At 40.8% G+C, this 20300-nt stretch overlaps 1 pseudogene; it reads left to right on the plus strand.

The window, feature by feature from the left end:
* The first annotated feature begins 19290 nt into the window (after window positions 1-19290).
* Window positions 19291-19449, plus strand: LOC132221478 (small nucleolar RNA U3; annotated as a pseudogene).
* The last annotated feature ends 851 nt before the right edge of the window (window positions 19450-20300 follow it).

A 20300-nucleotide genomic window follows, 5' to 3' on the forward strand; every position in this document is an offset into this window, starting at 1 on the left:
CCGCCGCTCGCCCGGGAGCCGGGAGGAGAGCTGGCTCGGCCTCGCCTCCTGATTGGCCCGTGCCGCCCCCCAGGCCCCCCGCCTTGCTCTGAAGCCCCGCCCCCTCCGCGCGCGCCGGCGACTGCTCTCCGCACGGATTCGGGGGTCGCTCCAGTTCCAGGGCAGCGCTCCCAGGGTGCGCTCCGCTCCCACCGGCGCTGTTGCTAACCTACACATACCCAGGGGAAGCAATGGCTGTCGGAATGGGGGGCAACGACCCAAACTGAAAGTCACCGCGCTAACGAGCACAAAGGGGGGGTAGGTCTTTTTCTTTTTTGTACGGCGCTGCTTCAGACACTTCTTCCACGATTTCCCCCCAGAAGCCAGGACGCCCCAGCCCAGCCTTCGGCCCCTCGGCCCAGACAGAAGGGGGAGCTGGAAACTTTTCCACCAGGGCTGCAGCCACTGTCACTCTTTGATCTCCTCGGGACTTTGGGGATGTGGAGAAGAGGGAAGGAGGGAGCTGGATGGGCAAAAAGCGAGGGGAATGGGAAAGGAGCTGTTGAAGGAAGTGAGAGAGACAGCAGGAACTGGGGTGTCACTGATGGTAGTTGGGAAAGATGGGAGAAGGGAAGGGAACTGGACTGGATACAGGATGGAAGCCAGGTAGAAAACTGATTTTTTTTATTATTATTATTTCACTGTCAAGGTCCATGTTTGCTGAGCACCTTTAATCCTCCCTTCGCATGGTGAGGCAGAATAATATCCCCACTTCACATTTCCTCCCATAGAACTGCCATGTGCCAAGTCACAGCCAAAAATCCATTTAAAAGGTGTTCCCCTCCGTGCCATTTTCTTGCTGATAAGTAAGGAAACCTCGCCCTGGAAAATATTACAAAGTTTTTCCGTTTTGTACTTATTATATACGTTATAATACTAATAACAGAGATAAGAAGGTGGACAAAGAAAGTCAACCATCAGCTGGGGATTCTTTGCTTCATTTTCATAAAAACGTATTTCCTTCCTGGGAAAGGAGCTGTAGTCTGGATCCTGGCACATAAAGAGGGGCCAACGGGCATCTTGGTCATGTTCGTGTGTGTATGAGACCACCCACCCAACACCGAGGCAGCCGGAGCCAACTCCCAGGAGCCTTTTACAATCAGCAACTGTCTTCTCTCTCAGACCCAGTGGCTCTGGGGTCTGGGTTTATGATACCTATAAGTCATGTCACTTGAAGGAAGCAGACTGGCCATTTGGGCTGAGTGGGAATATGAGAGGAGAGGGGGAATGGACTTCCTTTCCAAGGAGTATTTAGAGAATGCTATTTGAGTAGCCTATTCCTGTGTTTATTCAAAAGGGGTTGCATTCTAAATCCTAGAGTTTTCACTGGGACCTGAGCTATTCCAGGTGCTCCGGGGAGGTGGCAGAGCCTGGTGATTAAAAGTTCTGGGTCAGATGGCCTGGGTTCAAAGCCCAGATGTCACACTTAACAACTGTATCTTCGGCAGGTCACCTGGCTTCATGCCTTCATTTACTCAGGTGTAAATGGGAATAATGATTGTACCTTTAATCCTTAAGAAGGATTAAATGATCCATCTTAGAAAATGTTTTATATGCATTAAAAAGAATGTTATCGAGTAGATTTAATCAGTAGAATGTTGTGTAAATGTCAATTAGGTCAAATTGTTTGACAGTGATAACTCAAATCTTCTGCATCTTTACTGGTTTCTGAGTACTTGTTCTATAGGTAAATTGAGAATGGTATTGAAATCTCTGACTATAATTGTGGATTTGTCTATTTCTTCTTGCAGTTCTGTGAGTGTTTGCTTCAGGCATTTTGAAGCCCTGAATTTAGATGCATAACATTTAGGATTATCATGTCCTCTTGGTTAATTGACACCTTTAAAATTATGAAGTTACTATCCTTATTGCTGGTAATATTATTTGCTCTAAAATATACTTTGTCACCTGGCCAGCGTGGTTCAATGGTTGAGGGTCGACCTATGAACCAGGAGATCACAGGTTTGATTCCTGGTCAGGGCACTTTGCCCAGAGTTGTGGTCTCAATCCCCACTGTGGGGCATGCAGGAGGCAGCCAATCAATGATTCTCTCTCATCATTGATGTTTCTCTTTTCTGAAATCAATAAAAAATATTTTTAAAAATAAATACATAAAATATACTTTGTCTGATATAATACAGACATTATATCAGAAATAAATAGCCACCCCAGCTCTCTCTTAAATAGTGTAAGCATGACATGTTTTCCATCCTATCACTTTAAACCAATTTGAGTTTTATATTTAAAGTGTGGTACTTGCCCTAACCGGTTTGGCTGAGTGGATAGAGCATCGGCCTGCGGACTCAAGGGTCCCAGGCTCGATTCCGGTCAAGGGCATGTATCTTGGTGCAGTGGGGAGTGTGCAGGAGGCAGCTGATGTTTCTCTCTCATCGATGTTTCTAACTCTCTATCCCTCTCCCTTCCTCTCTGTAAAAAATCAATAAAAAATATATTTAAAAAAAAATAAAGTGTGTTTCTTGTACTCATACAATTGGACTTTGCTTTTTATATTCAATCAAACAATCGCTGCCTTTTTAAGTGAGCTATTTAGACCATTTATATTCCATATGATTATGGATATGATCAAATCAATCATCTTCCTAATTATGTTCTATTTGTCCCATCTGTTCTTAGTTCCTTTTTCCATTTTCTGCCTCTGTTTAGATTTATTGAATATTTTTATTATTCCATTTATTTCCATTTTTAGCTCATTAGTGATAACTCTATTTTTATCTTAGTAATTGCTTTAGGGTTTAGAGTAAACATGTTGGATTTATCATGGTCTTCAAGTAACATTATACCACTTCATGTATACTATAAAAACCTCAGAATTGTATACTTTCATTATTCCTCTCCTGATCTTTTTTGCTATTGCCATCTATTTTATATACTGTACTTTAAACCCCACACTACATTGATGTTACTTTTTATTTAAGTAGTCAGTTAGCTTTTAAAGAGGTCTATTTAATAAGAAGAAATTACTGTATTTACCCATGCAGTTACCACTCCTGGTCCTGTTCATTCATTCCTTCCTGTAGCTCCAGATTCCAGCTGGTATCATATTTCTTCTCCCTGAAGGACTTGCTCTAGTATTTCCTGTAGTGCAGTTCTGCTAGTGATAAATTCTTTCACTTTGTGTATTTAAGAAAGTCTTTATGTAACCTTGGCTTTGGAAAGATACCTTTTTTTGCTGGGTGGAGGTTTCTAGGTGAACAGATTTTTCTTTTTCTTCCTGTGCTTAAAGATGTTACTCCACTGTCTTCTTGCTTGCTCTGTCTGCAGTGAGAAATCGCTCATTTTTTGTGTGATCATACATTTTTCCTCTTGATGCTCATAAGAGTTTTCTTATTGTCACTGTTTTTGAGCAATCTGATTATAATGTGCCTTGGTGTGGTTCCCCTCATGTTTTTTGTACTTAGAGATTGTCAAGCTTCTTGCATTTGAGTGTGTGGTTTTCATCAACTCTGCAAATTTTTGGCCTTTATTTTCTTGAGTAGTTTTACCTCCTTCTCTTGGGGACCATGGTTCACATCTATCAGTCCACTTGAAGTGATTCTGTCTCACTGATGCTCTGTTAATTTGTGTAATTATTATTGTCTTTTCTCATGGTATTTCATTTTTTATAGCTTCTATAATTATTTCTTCAAGTTCGCCAATCTTTTCTTCTCCACTGTCTATTGTGCCGATTCTCTTATTCACTATAGTTTTCATCTCAAACAATGTACTTTTCATCTCTAGAAGTTGGATTGGAATCTTTTTTATATCTTCCAGGTCTCACTTTAAGTGTATGAATATAAAAACTGATGTAATGCCTTTGATTGGTAATCCCAACAGCTCTGTCCGTTCTGTGTCACTTTCAATCGATCTATTTTTCTTTTTCTTAGGGGTTCTATTTTTCTGCTTCCTTCCAGGCCTCGTCATCTTTAATTGGATGCCACACATTGTGAGTTTTACCTTGTCCAGTACTAGATACAGGTATTTTTGTATTCCTATAAACATTCTTGAGCTTTGTTCTTCGATAAAGTTAAGTATGTGGAAACAATTTGATCTTTTGAGGACTTACTTTTAAGATTTGTTAGATCAGACCAAAGCAGTATTTAGTCTAGGACTAACTATTCCCACTGCTGAGAAAAGAGCCTTCTGCATCCTCTACCCAGTACTCTGAATCAAGAGCTTTTCCAGTCTGGTCGGTGGAGACAGACCTATTCCCATCCCAGTGTGAACATGGGCACTGACACCTTTCATCCTTTCAAATATTTTTTTCCTGGGCTTTGGGTTTCCTCACTTGCATATGCGGGTCAGTCTTCAGCTGAATATGCTCTGGGGTTTTCTGTCTACCTAGCGTCTTTAGGTATTCTCGCCTGCCAACTGGAGCTGTCTGGGTCTCCCAGTATTTTCAGCTCCATCTTCACTCAGCCAGCCTCTAGGCTCCACCTCATTTGCATAACTATACACCATGACCTAAGAAAGCTCTGGTGGTAAATTGAGACAATTAAAGGACTCATAGGACTGCCTCAATTGTTACCCATCTCTCTGGAATCATGGTCCTGAGAATAAAGTGAAAGAAGGCTTTGAATGCATTTAGCCTAGTGCCTGGCAATGTGGCAAGTACTTAATAAAAGTTAAGTCTTATCAACACCATTATATTTCTTTTAGGATACAGCTTTGAAAGTTTGAACCTAGGGGTATATGCACTGGGGGAAAGTGCTTTGGAAGAGACAGATGAATGGAAAGGCTATTTTATTTCTGGGCTTATAGAAGGCCTTTTGTAGCTTCACTAACATCCTGAAATCTAAGTGGGTGGTAGCACTTAAGAACATGTTTACGGTCCACGGGCACTGTGGTAGGGAAAGACGGGTGACAAAGAAAAGGAATATCTAATGCCTCAAAGGCCTGTATGTGGAGATACACATTTATCTTCTGTAATCCCAGTGTGTTTCTCGCCTTTGCTCCCATGTAACTGATGACTACATCATTTGGGGATGGAAGAGAGAAATGTGGGCTCTTCCACGCCTTTTCAATAAAGTTTGATTTCTGTTGAAGTGCAGATCTCTGGGGAACAAGATAGCCCCTTGGATAGAAATCTTATTTACATTCTAATATAAATGCACCTCCGAAAGTCCATCTGGCAGGTGGGCGGCCAAGAATCAAGAACGTACATTCGGAGAAATTGATTGGGTTAGGAAGAGGGCACGCCCAGGAATGGGGGAGGAAGGGTTGGGCAAAGAAGACGGTGATGTTTAAGTCAGAGTATTGCCCAGAAATAACAATACATCCTAGCCTTTTTCCTGCTTCTGTTATTAAAAACAGCCTCTCTGAGGTTGGAAGGAGTGCTCATCTGTGAATCTAATCTTGCTTTATCCACTAATTGTTTCATTTCTGACACGAGCAGATTATACTAAACAATTTCTAGAATTCATTTCAGCTGTAACATTCTCTGATGGTCGTAGCCAAAGTGCCCCAGAAAGTCTGAGATGAAGGTCTGGGGTGTGATTCCCAGGGTGTAGGAACGAGAGAGAGAGAGAGAGAGAGAGAGAGAGAGAGAGGAGAATGAAGAGCCAAAAAGGATATGTTGTCAACTGGGTCCCCTAGAACTGACTGAAAGCCCCATTTTGGGTGTCTCAAGACTGTAAAGGAGAAAGGGGAGAGGGTGGGGTGAAGGGGAGAAGTAACTACCCATCACTCCCAACCTCATTGGTCAAAGGATTACCCTCTTAGAGGCCTTAAACAACCCCACACTTTTGGGCCCCACATACCTGGGTGCTAATCTGGATTCCTTGGCATCCTGCTCCAAAGCATCAATAGAAAAGCCCAGGACAGAGACAGGAGATACGTAGGAGACATATAAAGCAAGACGCAGTCAGGTTGCGCCTCGATGAAGCTGGCTGGAGCTCCGTTCATGTCCTGAAGACATAAAAACACTGAAGGAATTTAAGCTGGAGGGCAAAAGTATTAAGAGTTATACTTCAACAAAACCATTCAGACAATGAGTGAGAAAAGGAATAGGGAAACAGTTTGGGGAAAAGGGCGAAATGGATTAGCCTGCAGTAACAATATTAAGGACATCCGTCATTTAAAGAAATTGAGACTTACAGACATTTTAAGCAACTTGCCTACGGTCAATTTAATGAGCAGGAGAACCAGACCTTGAACCTGAGTAAGGTGACTCCCAAATCCGTGCTCTTCCCTGCTTTGCAATGCTGCCACTGGCTCTCAGGTATGAAGACATGAACAAAAGACAGAGCAACAGATAATACAAGGAGAGCCTGTGAGTGTGATATCAAAATTAGGTGGTAGTTTTCAGTTGCTTTTTATGAAAAGATCTACACAGGTAGTTCCAAATAAGCACTAGCTTAAAACACCTTGAAAAGCTCTGAGGACAGAGTCAGGAACAAGAAAAAAAGAACTTTTTCATTTATGGGAGGCTGATACCTATCCTTGAGTTATCCTAACCCCTCCCCCATTCCTCTCGGCATTTCCAGAAGATCCGAGGAGGGAGGGGACTTAGAGTGGAGATTTACACACAAAGGTAGACCCTGCAGGACATGCAGCAAGCTGCGGGACATTTTTGCACAGTGTCATGCTGACAGCCACCAAATTAGCTCTCAGCTGTCTCTGTACATATATTCTCAGCATTCATGTTATATTTGGGTGGGGGAGTACATGAAAAGGTATTATTTTATATATATAATGTTGATTTTTTTTGAGAGAGAGAGAGAGAGAGGAAGGGAGAGATAGAAACATCGGTTTGTTGTACCACCAATCTATGCACGTGCCCTGACAGGGGATGGAACCTGCAACCTTGGTGCAGTGGGACAACACTCCAACCAACTGAGCTCTCCAGCCAGGACTAAAAGGTGGTATTTTTTAAAATGGACTCCGGCACATTTATAGCGAAATCAAAATTAAAATCCTCTCTCCAACTCAGTTTTCTCCCTTGAAAATTTTCTACCTGCCTGGAGAGGAGAAGACTGCTCACCAGTTAAGTGTTTCAAGGGATCACCTCATTGTAACCATTCATCACCGTAGGCCTGAAAACGCCTAGCCCAGAATCACACAGACTTAACAAGACTTCTGAAGGTGATTGCTGTAAAGTAGTGTGTACAGTCACCGCCTTGTTGTAGTTGCCTCCTGCAAACCACTAGACGGTTTGATGTTAATCCCCAAGGACCCTTCCCAAAATGTCTGGTTCTATACGTAACGAGGCCCAGGATTATTTTATGTTTACTTTAGCACATTTCTACAGGGTACGTAACTTGCTATTGCAATTGAATTAGACGTACTTTTGCACCAACCATAATGGTTATACTTGGCACTGCTATGAAACTAAAAAAAAAATGTAAAAAATACAGTTATATTGGGTTTTTTTCCTCTTGTCTCCCTGAAGAAGGCAATAAAAGGACGGAAAACCATCGTGTTGTAACTGGAAAATTAATCACATCAAATATTCTCTTAGACTAATCAGGTTATAAGTCTGGAATTGGCTTATATAAAACAGATGTTTACATTCTTATTCTCTTTGGTACTAATGTCAAGAGAAGAAAGCACAGAATAACTATGCCATGGCATACTTTGGGGAATGTAACACTTTGCTTTTACTTTTTTTTAACGGAGCCATGGAGCCTGTGGTCAGCAAGGGGGACAGCCAAAAAGGGGGTAAGCAAGGGGGGGGGCTAGGCTCCTGCTCCTTATATAGGCAAAACTCCCTGTCGGTAATGGAACAAGAAGCCCGCTGCCGTGGGAAGAGGGAGCAGCCCGTGTAGCGGGGAGAAGATGCAGGCCACACATGTCCAAAGGGAGCCTCCCTGTCTAGCCAGTTTAGCTCAGTGGTAGAGCATCAGCCTGTGGACTGAAGGGTCCCCGGGTTAAATTCTGGTCAGGGGCACATGGCTGGGTTGCGGGCTTGATCCCCAGTAGGGGGCGTGCAGGAGGCAGCCGATCAATGATTCTCTCTCATCGTTGATGTTTTTATCTCTCTCTCCCTCTCCCTTCCTCTCTGAAATCAATAAAAATATGTTTTAAAAATAAAACAAAGGGAGCCTCCCTTCTGGCTCAGCTGCTGTCCTAGTTTTCTAGGACTCTTGATTCTGGTTTGTGTTTCAATTGTGATCTTCTGTAGAAGGACCTCAGCGATCCACCCACTCCAAAAATTAAAGACCAAAAGACCTAAAAGTGTGCCGTCCTACTTCAGGGAAAGTTTTAAAAGCCTAATTGAATGCTTAATGGGCAAGAGGAGTTTGAACAAAGAATGTCTCACCTTCTGAAAAATATGTTGAAGAAACTGAAATTTATCCGCAGTGACCCCTCTCGAGATGGCCTCTCAGACCTCCATCCTCTCTCACAGCAGCGGCTGTCCCCATAATGTCAGGGTCCAGGCAACATTCGCACACACCATCTTTTCTGTTCCTTTATCCCGATTCAAAAGCTAGAAAAGATTTTAGAGATCACTTTTCTACTCTGGGGCCTTCGTTTTACAGAGAGAAAACTGAGCCCAGGGAGTGACTTGTCCAAGAACTCATGAAATTTTCAAGCAGGGCTGGAAGTATATTTTGGACCTATAATTGTCACTCTTTCCTCTTACCAGATGGACTAGCTGATATTTACTGAGTACGTACTATGTCGCAGGCACCATTTGAAGTGTTTTATATATAACTAGGGGCCCGGTGCACGAAATTCGTGCACTGGGTGTGGGGCGGGGGGAGTGTCCCTCAGCCCAGCCTGCCCCCTCTCACATACTGGGAGCCCTCAGGCGTTGACCCCTATCACCCTCCAATCGCAGGATCGGCCCCTTGCCCAGGCCTGACGCCTCTGGCCTAGGCGTCCGGCCCGGGCAGCGGGGACCTGCAGTGGCAGCCGGGGGGAGTGCCGCGATCGTGCGGGCTCCGCCCCTGCCCCTGCAGGATGCCTCTGGCTGAGGCGTCCGGCCCGGGCAGTGGGGACCCGCAGCTGCAGTGGCCCCACGATCGTGGGCTTCGCTTTAGGCCCAGGCAAGGGACCCCTAGCTCCTGGGACTGCCAGCTTCAACCATGCCCAGCTCCCATCGCTGGCTCCACCCCTACTTCCTGCTATCACTGGCCAGGGCGGAAAAGGCACCTGATTCTCCGATCATGGCTGGGGGGCAGGGCAAAGGTGTTTCCCCCCTGGGTTTCCGATCACTGTCAGTGGCAGGGGGCTTCTTCCTGCTTTCCCTTTCGCCTCCCTGCATTGTGCCTACATATGCAAATTAACCGCCATCTTGTTGGCAGTTAACTGCCAATCTTAGTTGGCAGTTAATTTGCATATAGCCCTGATTAGCCAATGAAAAGGGTAGCTCGTACGCCAATTACCATTTTTCTCTTTTATTAGTGTAGATAACACCTCTAATCACCTTTAAACTTTATTCCAAAGCTATGAGGTAGTTAATGTAATGATTTGCATTTTACAGAAAAGGAAATTGAAGATGAAATTCATACCAACAAATTGGGTCATCTGTCTTCAGTCTCATGGCCCATCCTTTTTATTCTCCTCATTTGCTCCTATTATTTTACGTTAAATTTAAAATTTTCATAATGAAAAAAATGTCATAATGAAACTATCACATAGATGACCGCGTTACAGTATATTTCAAACTTCATCATTAATAGGATACACATACTGTATTGGCCTTTTCAGGAAAAACAAGGAATACTACAGTCTTGGCTCTTCTGCTTTGTGAATTACCCAGGAAGCACTCTCTGGCCTTGAATGAGCTTTTCCTGCCCCTAAGCCTATAGCTGAGCTTTCTCCTTCCCTTACCAATTGAAACCAATTTTGTATTTTCCCCATGATGCCATGAATTCCTTGAGAATAAAGGCTAAGACTGAGTCATTTCTATAAACACATGGTACCCAACACCCATGTTAAGAAATGTTAAGGAATTTAATAACATTTATTTAATGAGTTGCTGAATTCATGATTATTAATAATAATGATAGCAGTAATCATCACAACCGCCATCTAATAAGTACCTTAACACATAAGTGAGCTCATGTTCATTACATTTCACATTTATAGTAACCTTGTAAGATAAGTACTTCTATAACCATTTCAGAGACAAGCAAATTAAACTCAGAATATCAAGCAATTTGCCCAAGATTGGTAAATGGGCAAATCTATGTGGTACACCTAGGAGTAAACCACAGGTCTTTCAGGACTCTTCCCAGTACACTTTATTGCCACCGTGCAAAATAATTCCGTTAATCTCCTGAATATAGCATTTCCAGGATAATCAATAGTCCGTAGAGAAACTTAAGGCCCACATAATTGCTTAGACAATCTTGTATGTGAAACTTATCTTTACTTACCTCCAGAGAGATAATCGAAGAGTGAGAAGTGAGAACATTATAGCAAAAAAGTAACTTTAAAAAAAAGAGTGGCTCTATATAAAGGGGAATGGTATGAAGCTGTGACTCTCCACTCATCTGTTTAGTAGAAGGAAACACCCATCAGTCCTGTGACCAGTTCCTGTGGAAGGGAAAGATCAGCCTTCTAATACGAATTTACTTGATAGTGGAAGAAGATGAAAAGGTTTGAGAGTGCGGTTCTGGTGGTAGATATAACCTGTTTTCTGTTTTCACCTTTATTGTAAGGTTGATTTTTTCTTTCCAGGGCGAAACTTTTCTTCCTTTTTTGCAGACCTCTCACCCATGTCTTAAAAAATAGGCATTTTCCTTGACCAAGGCTTTGATTTTGGATAAAGAGTCCCAGAATTCACAGAGGGAAAGAGCTTTGAAAATCAGAAAACACCTACTATTCTAGACAGCTGGGAATATTAAAGAAGAGAGGAAAAATTTTTAACTTCTTATCTTACATTCCAACATTCAGTAACTCCCTTTATCAGAATATTTTCCTTTAATAGTTCTTCTAATATCATTGAATCTCCTTTCTTCTTTTCATCTGTTTTTGGAAGAACTACAGCTGGTCACAACCTTCTATGTGTTTGTTTTTTTCTGTATTAGTTAATGAAAGGGAAAATGTGTTCAAAAGGGCTTTAATAATAATAAACTGGATTCGGGTTTTCTGCCTTTATTATTTTTAATACTTTAGTCCCATTTAAATGACATCAATAAAAATATAATAAATAATTCCAGGTTCTTTGGAGAAATAAGGGAATATATCATGAAAACCAATCTTATTTTATTTTTATTTTCAGCCTGCATTCAGTATTTTTTTTTATACTTAGTTAAAAATCAAGGTTACTTTGAAAGATTTTAAGCAGAAAGAAAGCTAATGTGAAACGGTGGTGATAGGTTAGATTTGGAGACATCAGCATGATCTCAAGTTTCCGGCTCTTCACCATGTCAGGACATAGGAACCAGTAAGGGATCCCTCACCAGACACCCAGTTGGCCAGCCAGCACCTTGATCTTAGACTTCCAGCCTCCAGCGATCCTAGACAAATGCAAAGTGTTTGAATGCATACAAGGTCATGAGGACTGAGTTTTCCCCTGCAACAGAAATGCCACCAGGAGATAATAGGAGCCAAGCTGGGAGAAGTTCACAACAGAGCACACACCTTTCCCTTAACCCACATAACTCAACATCCATCTTACCTAGTCTGAGAAGTAAAGAACAAGAACATGCAAAAAAGAATGAATTCACATTTGAGTTGTTACAGATATGGGTGGTTATGTATAAAAATACTTATGATATATATATATATATATATACAGGTTAATAGACACACATGTATTTCATTGCTCTGTCAGCTGAGAGAGACTAGAAGCAATGACACTCCAATAGCAATGAGCACACTTCATGCTCACATCTCTGTTTCTAATGGTAATTTCCAATGAAAGGAACCAGGGCTCCTTGGAGAGTGGCTGATTGTAAGGCTGGGACAGGGAATATATAAGATGATCTTGGGCCATTGTGTAGAGCCATAAAAGAAGGAAATACAAAACAAAATAAAAGTTACGCGCGTGCGCGCATGTTCACACACACACACACACACACACACACACACACACACACAAATGGTGGGATATGTCAAAGGGACGTAGGAGCCAACTGAAAAAACTCTCAGTGCTCAAAGCTGGAACAATTTGAGCAACAAAATAACATAATACTAAGTTATAACTCAAAATGTAAAAGAAATATCCTTGGATTTATAAGATGTAAATAAATAATTGAATAAGTGAAGGATTCTTCTCTAATGCAACAGAATTTCAAATAATACATGTAGATACGTCTACCTCAAGAAGATGAAGGATAAATATTGACCCCTTAAATAGTAGGCTGCACATAATATCTTGTCTTCAAGATACAATAAAGAAAGAGCAAAACAACGTTCCAGAGGAGAGGTTTGGCTAACACTAAGTCTACCAGGTGATCAAGGTTAACATGGTAAGTCATATTGATAAGTCATATTGATATGATGTGATTAGAATAGCATCTGTTGTCTTCCTTCCAAGAATTCCCCCAAAACTTATTATCATGGTCCAGGGACGCCTAAAGTGCAGTATGGTATCCTGGATGGGATTCTGGGACAGAAAGGAGCATTAGGTAAAAATGGAGCAAATATAAAGAAAGTGTGATGAAGGTTCGTTAATATTTAGTTACTATTGGTTCACTGGTTGTAACAAATGTACCATACCAATGAAAGAGGTTAGCAATAGGAGAAACAGGGTATGGGGTGTCATGGGAACTTTCTGTTCTGTCTTCACAACTTTGTTATAAATCTACATTGTAAAAAAAAAAAAGAGGTAATTTATAAGATCAGATAAACATATAGCAAAAGTAGCCCCAAAACCATTTTTAATGAGGCATGAATATGATAGCATCAAATATAAATAATTTTTATTAGTAATTTGTCATCCACACAATAAAAGGAGTTAAATAATTCATGGTAAATGCATGAGTGTATTTTACCAACAGAATAATGTCTTACACTTAAAAGACAGAACATCTGAAAGGAATTCTATTGGGCTTATTGGAAGTCAGACAAAAGGCATATATTACATGAATAAACATTGAAAATGTACCCGAAAGCAATAAGACTGCTGTTGCTCATTGCCAGATGGCAAATCACTGCTACTCGAGCAAGGCTTATAAAGCACAGTGTTAGTTACTGAAACACTAAGGGTGGAAGAGATTGTTTAAAAAAAAAAAAAAACCATCCCTAAAAAATTACAACTGGTACACGCAATCAGAACAGCTTGCTAATGGAACCCAAAACTCATTAGCAAGGGTATCATTCTGATTATATGTGGGACCAACTGTAGCCCAATACCAGCTTAATGCCTTGCAGCCATGCGTCAATGTGGGACAAGAGTGTGCCTAGTCAGCAAAAACCAAAACCCTTCCCTGGAAAAATTGCTGAAACAGGACGTCTTATTGATGATAGATCAGGTGTGTGATTTTCTTATGAAACTTGACCTGTATTAACCCAGGAAAGAACATGAGCAAAGGCAAAGCAAGTTCTACTATCAGTGACTCCGGTGGGAGAACTTTGCTGAGATTGGATGCACACATTTCAGCAAAATCCTTTCACTCACACTGCAGCTAATCCCAAGTCTCTCCGCAGAGGATTTCCTGTATTACATTAAAAGCATCGCCACAAATTCCTTTTGCTGTGACTTATAGGTTGGCCAAAGAGCTAAAAGTCAAGAGTGCACAGAAAAAGGCTTTCTCCCACTGGGCCTCTAGTTTGTGCCTTCAGGTTGATTTTCTAAACACAAATGCACAAGGAACTATTGAAAGCAAGAAAGCTAATTCAGTCATCCCCAAAGGGCATTCCTTAATACTAAATATTTAGCTATATGCTGAAACTGAGAGTACAAAATTAAACCGTATTTAACAGATGTTGAAAAAAATTGGGCATTATGTCAACTAATTCAAATGCCAACGCTGCTGCTATCATCCTATGTATGAAACAAAATAATAATAATGAAATAACTGCACACCAAAACTGACAAAATAAGATGCACAGATTTCCAGCGGACACACTTGACTCACAATTTGTATTAAATCTCTCAACTGAATTCAGCCTAAAATAAATTAGTTTGTCTTTCTGACTTTGGTTCTGTCAAGTGGTTCATTTAATCTTACCAGCAATTGATCAATATATATATATATATATATATATATATATATATATATATATATATATGCAATTGATTTGAGAGAGGAAGGGAGAGAGAGAAATATTGATTAGTTATCTCTCAAATGCATTCAGGCCAGGGATTGAACCTGCACCCCAGGCATGTGCCCCAACCTGGAATTGAACCCGTAACCCTTTTAGTGTAGGGGATGAGACGCCAATCAACCAAGCTACCCAGCTGGCCTGGGGCTGATCAACAATATTTTAATTTTCCTAATCTTTCTCTTCACAAATGCAGTCTAGCCAAATGTCTTTACCAATATGAAGTAAACCTTAGAACTCTCCTACGGAAAATTCAGCAATAGTATTTGTTTTCTCCTAATGTAAAGCTATGAAGGTTAAACTCATTGATTTAAGTTGGCCCTAAAATTTACAGAATGACAGGAATGAATTTCCAAGGTGCTATTCGAAGCAATCAGAGAAACCATGCACAAAATGATTACATTTTCAATAAAGGAGCGTGTGAGAGGATTGCATGTTATCCTCAGCCTCTACCCCCAACCCAAGCGTGTGTATATTTCACCAGCATTTATTTACTCATAAGTCAGTCAACGAATAGTCATTGGCAACCTTCTATGTGCTAGAAACGAGGGAAAAACATAAAGAGATGGCAACCCTCCAGCCGCGTTACAACCAGTAAATATCAAGTTTTCATGGCAATTTAATAAATAAGCCTATTTCTTACCAGAGATGTTGGAATTTTACTAATCAACATTACGCCTTATCTTTGCTTCTACTATGTTACTAGTCTTGTTTTCCTGGAGGGAAAAAAAAAGTATAGCCCAACATTTCTACTAAAGGGCTATTTTATACTTAATGGTTTAGGATCAGTAGAGGTATTAAAAAGTGTGAAAACTAATATTGCCCTCTGCTGGTAGGTTCCTCAAGTACAAATCATTGTTTTGGCATATTCTTCAGTCTTTGGGGATGCATTTTGACTTTAGGAGATTAGAGTTTGCTTCTTATTAGTAATACCTGGAATCCCTTTTGACACAAAGTCCACAATGTCTAGGCAATGATGATAAGCACAGTCAGCATCAACCAAAATAAGTACTTTAAAAAGGTAGCACTATCTATAGTGTGTGAAGGAAAAGACTGTCTCAGAGCACAGCAGTTCCAAATTCAGGGATATCTTAATCTCATTTTATTGAACCTGAACCTAATTATCCAAGACTGTCAGGATCCTTCAAACTAGATAACTCTGAAAGTTGAGTAGTCTGAGAATCATGCCTCTTTCTCCTCCATTGAGGTGTATAAATTCGTTCCAGTTAAAACTTCAGATGTGGCATGAGATTTGGGGATGTTCCTATCTCAAGATATTTGAGTAAATTCTCAGTTTGAGATGATCCCATGTTAATATATTGAGAGTCTTTATAAAATGAAAGCTCCTTGTTAGTTTAAAATATCTGGATCGGGCTTGGTTTCCAACATTCATTAATGGGTTTCTCTCTCTCTCTCTCTCTCTCTCTCTCTCTCTCTCTCTCCCCCCCCCCCCATCCTCACATCCTCACCTGAGGAAATTTACTTATTTTAGAGAGAGAGGAAGGGAGGGAGAGAAAGGGAGATACAGACAGACAGAAGAATATCAATATGAGAGAGAAGCATTGATGGGATGCCTCCTGTACAGGCCCCAACCAGGATCGAACCCACAACCTAGGTATGTGCCCTGACCAGGAATCAAACCTGCAACCTTTTTGGTGTACAGTAAGATGTTCTGGGTTTCTCTTTTTCCATAAATGTAGAAGCTTTGATTATGAGCTAACACTCTTTTATTTCATCTTTGTATTTCTAGATCTTAGCACAGTGGCTCATTTATAACACATATTTAAGGAGAGCTTATAGAATAGATAAATGAATCTGCCTCTTCGACTTACTGTGTTTACTCAAAGTAGGCCTTATTTCTCAATTAAAATGATTAGAGTGGGATGGTATATGATATGTAGGAAGAACATATGTTTGGAGTTGGACAGACTTGGATTTATGTCCTAGCTTTGATACCTAGCTGTGCAGTACGGTAGGAAAGCCACTTAACCGCTCTGAGCCTGCAGCTTCTTATCTGTGAAATGAGAAACATCACACTTCCTTCTTATAGTGTTGTAGTAATTAGATAAGACAAAATAGGTAAGGTGTCTGGCACATAAAGAACATTCAAAAATTTAATTCTCTTCCCTTTCCTTTCAGATAAATTAATAACCTCTTTTTTAAAAATCACTTTTAGGAAAAATATCAGCTTGAATCCACTTGGAGAAGGAGAGTGTGTTGTGGTTCGCTATTTGTTTAAATTGCTCAAACCGTTCTTTCCCTCACCAGGAATGAGAGTACGTACATTTAAGCTCCCAGAGTTTGCCTGCTTTTGAGCTTCTGCTGACTTCGAAATAAGTTATCCACGGTGGGGAAAGCGCTAGGAAAATTTGTGTTACTGACTGTCATTTCCCAATTAAGTAAACGTGGAGAAATTACGACACCTTCCATGAGATTCATGATTTGCAGATTTCAAAAACACTTTAATCTGTACTCTCACCTTTCAGGTTCGAATTAGCACCCACTTTAAAGCTAAGGAAACTCAGAGGAGAAAAAAAGGGGCTGCCAAATATGGGGACTAAAGTCAGAAGCCCTATGTTCTGGCTTGGCCAGGGCTCACTCCTGACTGACCCACCTGGGATGCACTGTGCGTCTTCTTCTCGGAAGCTGCCATTACGGGCTCACTGGCGCTCCCTGCTGTCCACCTTGGGCATTGCATCCTGGAACCAAGCCCTCGCCCACTGCCAAAGGGATTTTGATCTACCAGGTAAAGGAGATCACCAAGTCATAGTCTTGGAGCTCAGACTTTTTTTGTTTTCTCAGTGACTCACCATGAGACACGTGGTGAGATGCTTGGAATTAACTACTTTTCCAGTGTGTCACAAAGCCTAAATGCCCTCAATGGTATCTTTTAACAATTCTGGGGAGTTCTCAGTTTATTTTGAACTTTAAAGATGCTACAGAAAGTGTAAGTAGAATGGAAAAGATGAAGCCCTTGTCTGTAGGGCTACAGACTCAGAGTCTCCATTAGAAACAGCTGTGCCTGTGAGTTTTCTTCTGTGATGCATTTATTGACGTTCTTGTTGTGTTGCCAGTGTGAGCTGGTGGCCAGCTGTTCTCAACGTATTTTAATTAAAGGAGCTCCCACACCGTCCATAAATACTTTGTACAAAGATGTGCAACACCTGTTTGCCTCTGTTCCTGTACCAGATCTATCTCCCTGTCTAGATCTTAACAATATGATTCATTCTTACCCTTGAGGCCCCACATCCCAAGTAAATGTATTAAGCTGGAATGGATCCCTGTACCTTTAAGGGAATGGTATCCCTTTGTAATTGTATGCACAATTGGGTATGTATATTTTTATGCAGAGAAAGCTTATACTTTCAACATACTCTCAAATGGATCCATTATTCAGAAACGGGTGAAGAAGACTGGCTGTAAATACATACTCCTGTTAATTTTCAGCAAAATAAAGTAATAATTGTTTCTTGTCTTAAAAAGCTCAATCAACAATGGGAAGCGTCAGGGGGTAAGTTAAAGACTAGAGTAGAAATAAAATATGGGAAAGGAAAGTTAAGGACAAATAATATATTTGTTAACAGGCAATAAATAATGAGCCACTTGGAAAGAGTAGGTTATAAAATGGAAACTTTACTGCCACAGTTCTACCTTAGTCAACATACTAACAATAAGTGTATGTAACAACTTCTGGAAGAGGCTTTCTGGGGCGCAAAGGTCGTCTTTCAAGTTTATAAGCTTATGCTGTGCCCAAAAAGAAAGCACAGACCTAATTTTAATAAATAATAACTTATAAATCAATGGACTAGGATTTGTCAATATTCACTGCTTTTCCTGTCTTGTCATTAGACAAGTGAAGCAGCGGGTACAAAGCCCTTGTTCATCTTTCTTCTCAATCGCACCACAGAAAGAATCACAGAAGTTCTGAATTTTCCTTACTATGCCCACCACCCAAATGTGACACGGTATTGGCCAAACTCATCAACAGTGCTCCCAAAATTGCCTTCAAGCTCAGAGTTTAATACAAAATCTCATTAAGTTCCTACCCGTGAACTCCTCCTAAGTGTATAAGGCAGCCTCCCTCACCTTTATCACTTCCTCTTTCTCCAACATTTCTGGTGGCCTTGGTCTCTGCTCCCTCTTCCCCTCACCCTCTGCCTTCATAAAAACAGGGGGGAAACAACATGAAGAGCAGACTTTTTCGGGGGGCAGAGAAGTCAGCCCAGGACTGACTTACGTAATAATTACAGAAATATCCTTGAATGCGTGGCAACAGTTTCTATAGCCTCACCATTCCCACCTTCTCTGTATTACTTCTGTTTCTTTTTTCTTAAAAATCTCTCAACCACTGGATTGGTTTCCAGAAGCCCTAAGAAAAATTCTGTCACTAAAGTCATCCTAAACCCAGTGTTTCTCACCATCTCCAATCTGGCCAATACAGTGGGGCCTTGACTTACGAGTTTAATTCGTTCCGAGACTGAGCTCGTTAAGGAGCTCCTTAACTCAAATTACTCTGTCGACTCAATAGAGACGGCTGGTATCTCAAAAAACTCGTTAGTCAGGACACTCATAAGTCAAGGCCCCACTGTATTAGAGTCTCTGAGAAGAGAAACAACAGGACTAAAGAAAGGAACTTTATCACTTCTGCAATCTTTATCATTTTCTCTCTTTTCCACTCTGAAAGAAGAAAGACATCGTGGGGGAAAGGGAAAGATAACAGCAGCAAAATGTGTGTGTGTGCACGTGCACACACACACACACACACACACACACTAATGGGCAAATTTTGGTTGCAAAGAATAACTGAACGGTAAAATGCGGTCCATGTCAGTCATGATATGACAATTCTAGCACTTAGTTTGGGGGGAGTTACACTTGGCTCACTTCCAGTAAAATCTCAACTTCTTATCCCTATAGATGTCTTAGCACAATAATGGAGTACAACTAGACAGTTAAAAGTTAGTGCTTTGAATAATAAAAAGTTGGTTCTACAATAAAATTTGTAAACTTTGTTTCTTCAATGCTTTAGGCACTGTTACCAGAAGCTTTTTTTAAGTCTAGTATTATGTGCACATTCAGAATATCAACATAAACACTCTACTTTCAGGGATCATTTCTATAGTTTGTTACTAAGAGATTTCTCTGAACGTGTAGAGCAGCAGATGATCAAAATAAAACTTTAAGTGAGAAATTTGATAGGGTTCACTTTTCTCAAAAAGAAAACTAGTTTGAGTGTGAGAGGCATGCTGATTCTCACATTCTAAGGTTTATACCTGCAGGAGTAAAAAAAAAAAAAAATGCACATTTACTTTGTGGCTCCGGATAAGTTAATAATTAGTTCTGAGTGCTACTATACTCCTGTATATCAAAATCTGACAAACCTAACAAAATTCAGCCAAGATTTAAACAGATTCATCAAGTGTTTAAGACTTCCTGAAATTCCATTTCTCCACAAAGACTTGCCTGAGTAAGGTGGCAATTTCCTGTCCTCTTACCCTATCCTAGTCTTCTCAATATCACGTTCATCAATCTGACCCCACTGTCAGCATGTCTAGGAACACCATGGAGGTGTGCCAGAGAGAGGCAAAGCCCTGATCTCCAAGGGAGTGGGGAGCAGGAGAACAAAAGTATAACATCTTTGAAGTTAAAGGCTACATCTTATTTACTTTTCTATTGCCAGCACCTAGTGCAGGGTCTATAACAGGAAGGAAGGAAGGAAGGAAGGAAGGAAGGAAGGAAGGAAGGAAGGAAGGAAGGAAGGAAGGAAGGAAGGAAGGAATGGAGGGAGGGAGGAAGGGAGGAAGGGAGGAAGAAGAAGGGAGGGAGGAAAGAAGATAATACTGTAGATTCTGAAAACCATAGTTTAGCAAATATAACATCTTTTCTTGAAATGGGAAATACAGCAGGTCTTCATATAATGTGGTTTCATTCAATGTTGTTTCCTTATCACATTGATGAGATGCTGTGGGAACTTAACTCTTATTCATATCAATTAACCCATGGTCAGTTGTTTCTGTCACATGTCATTTTGCTGTAAGTTGCAGAACCTATCTACAGTGTTAAGTGAGCACTTACTCTATGTAGATGGATTGTGACCCCTT

This window comes from Myotis daubentonii, chromosome 18, assembly GCF_963259705.1.
Source record: "Myotis daubentonii chromosome 18, mMyoDau2.1, whole genome shotgun sequence".
In the NCBI taxonomy this organism is placed as follows: domain Eukaryota; kingdom Metazoa; phylum Chordata; class Mammalia; order Chiroptera; family Vespertilionidae; genus Myotis; species Myotis daubentonii.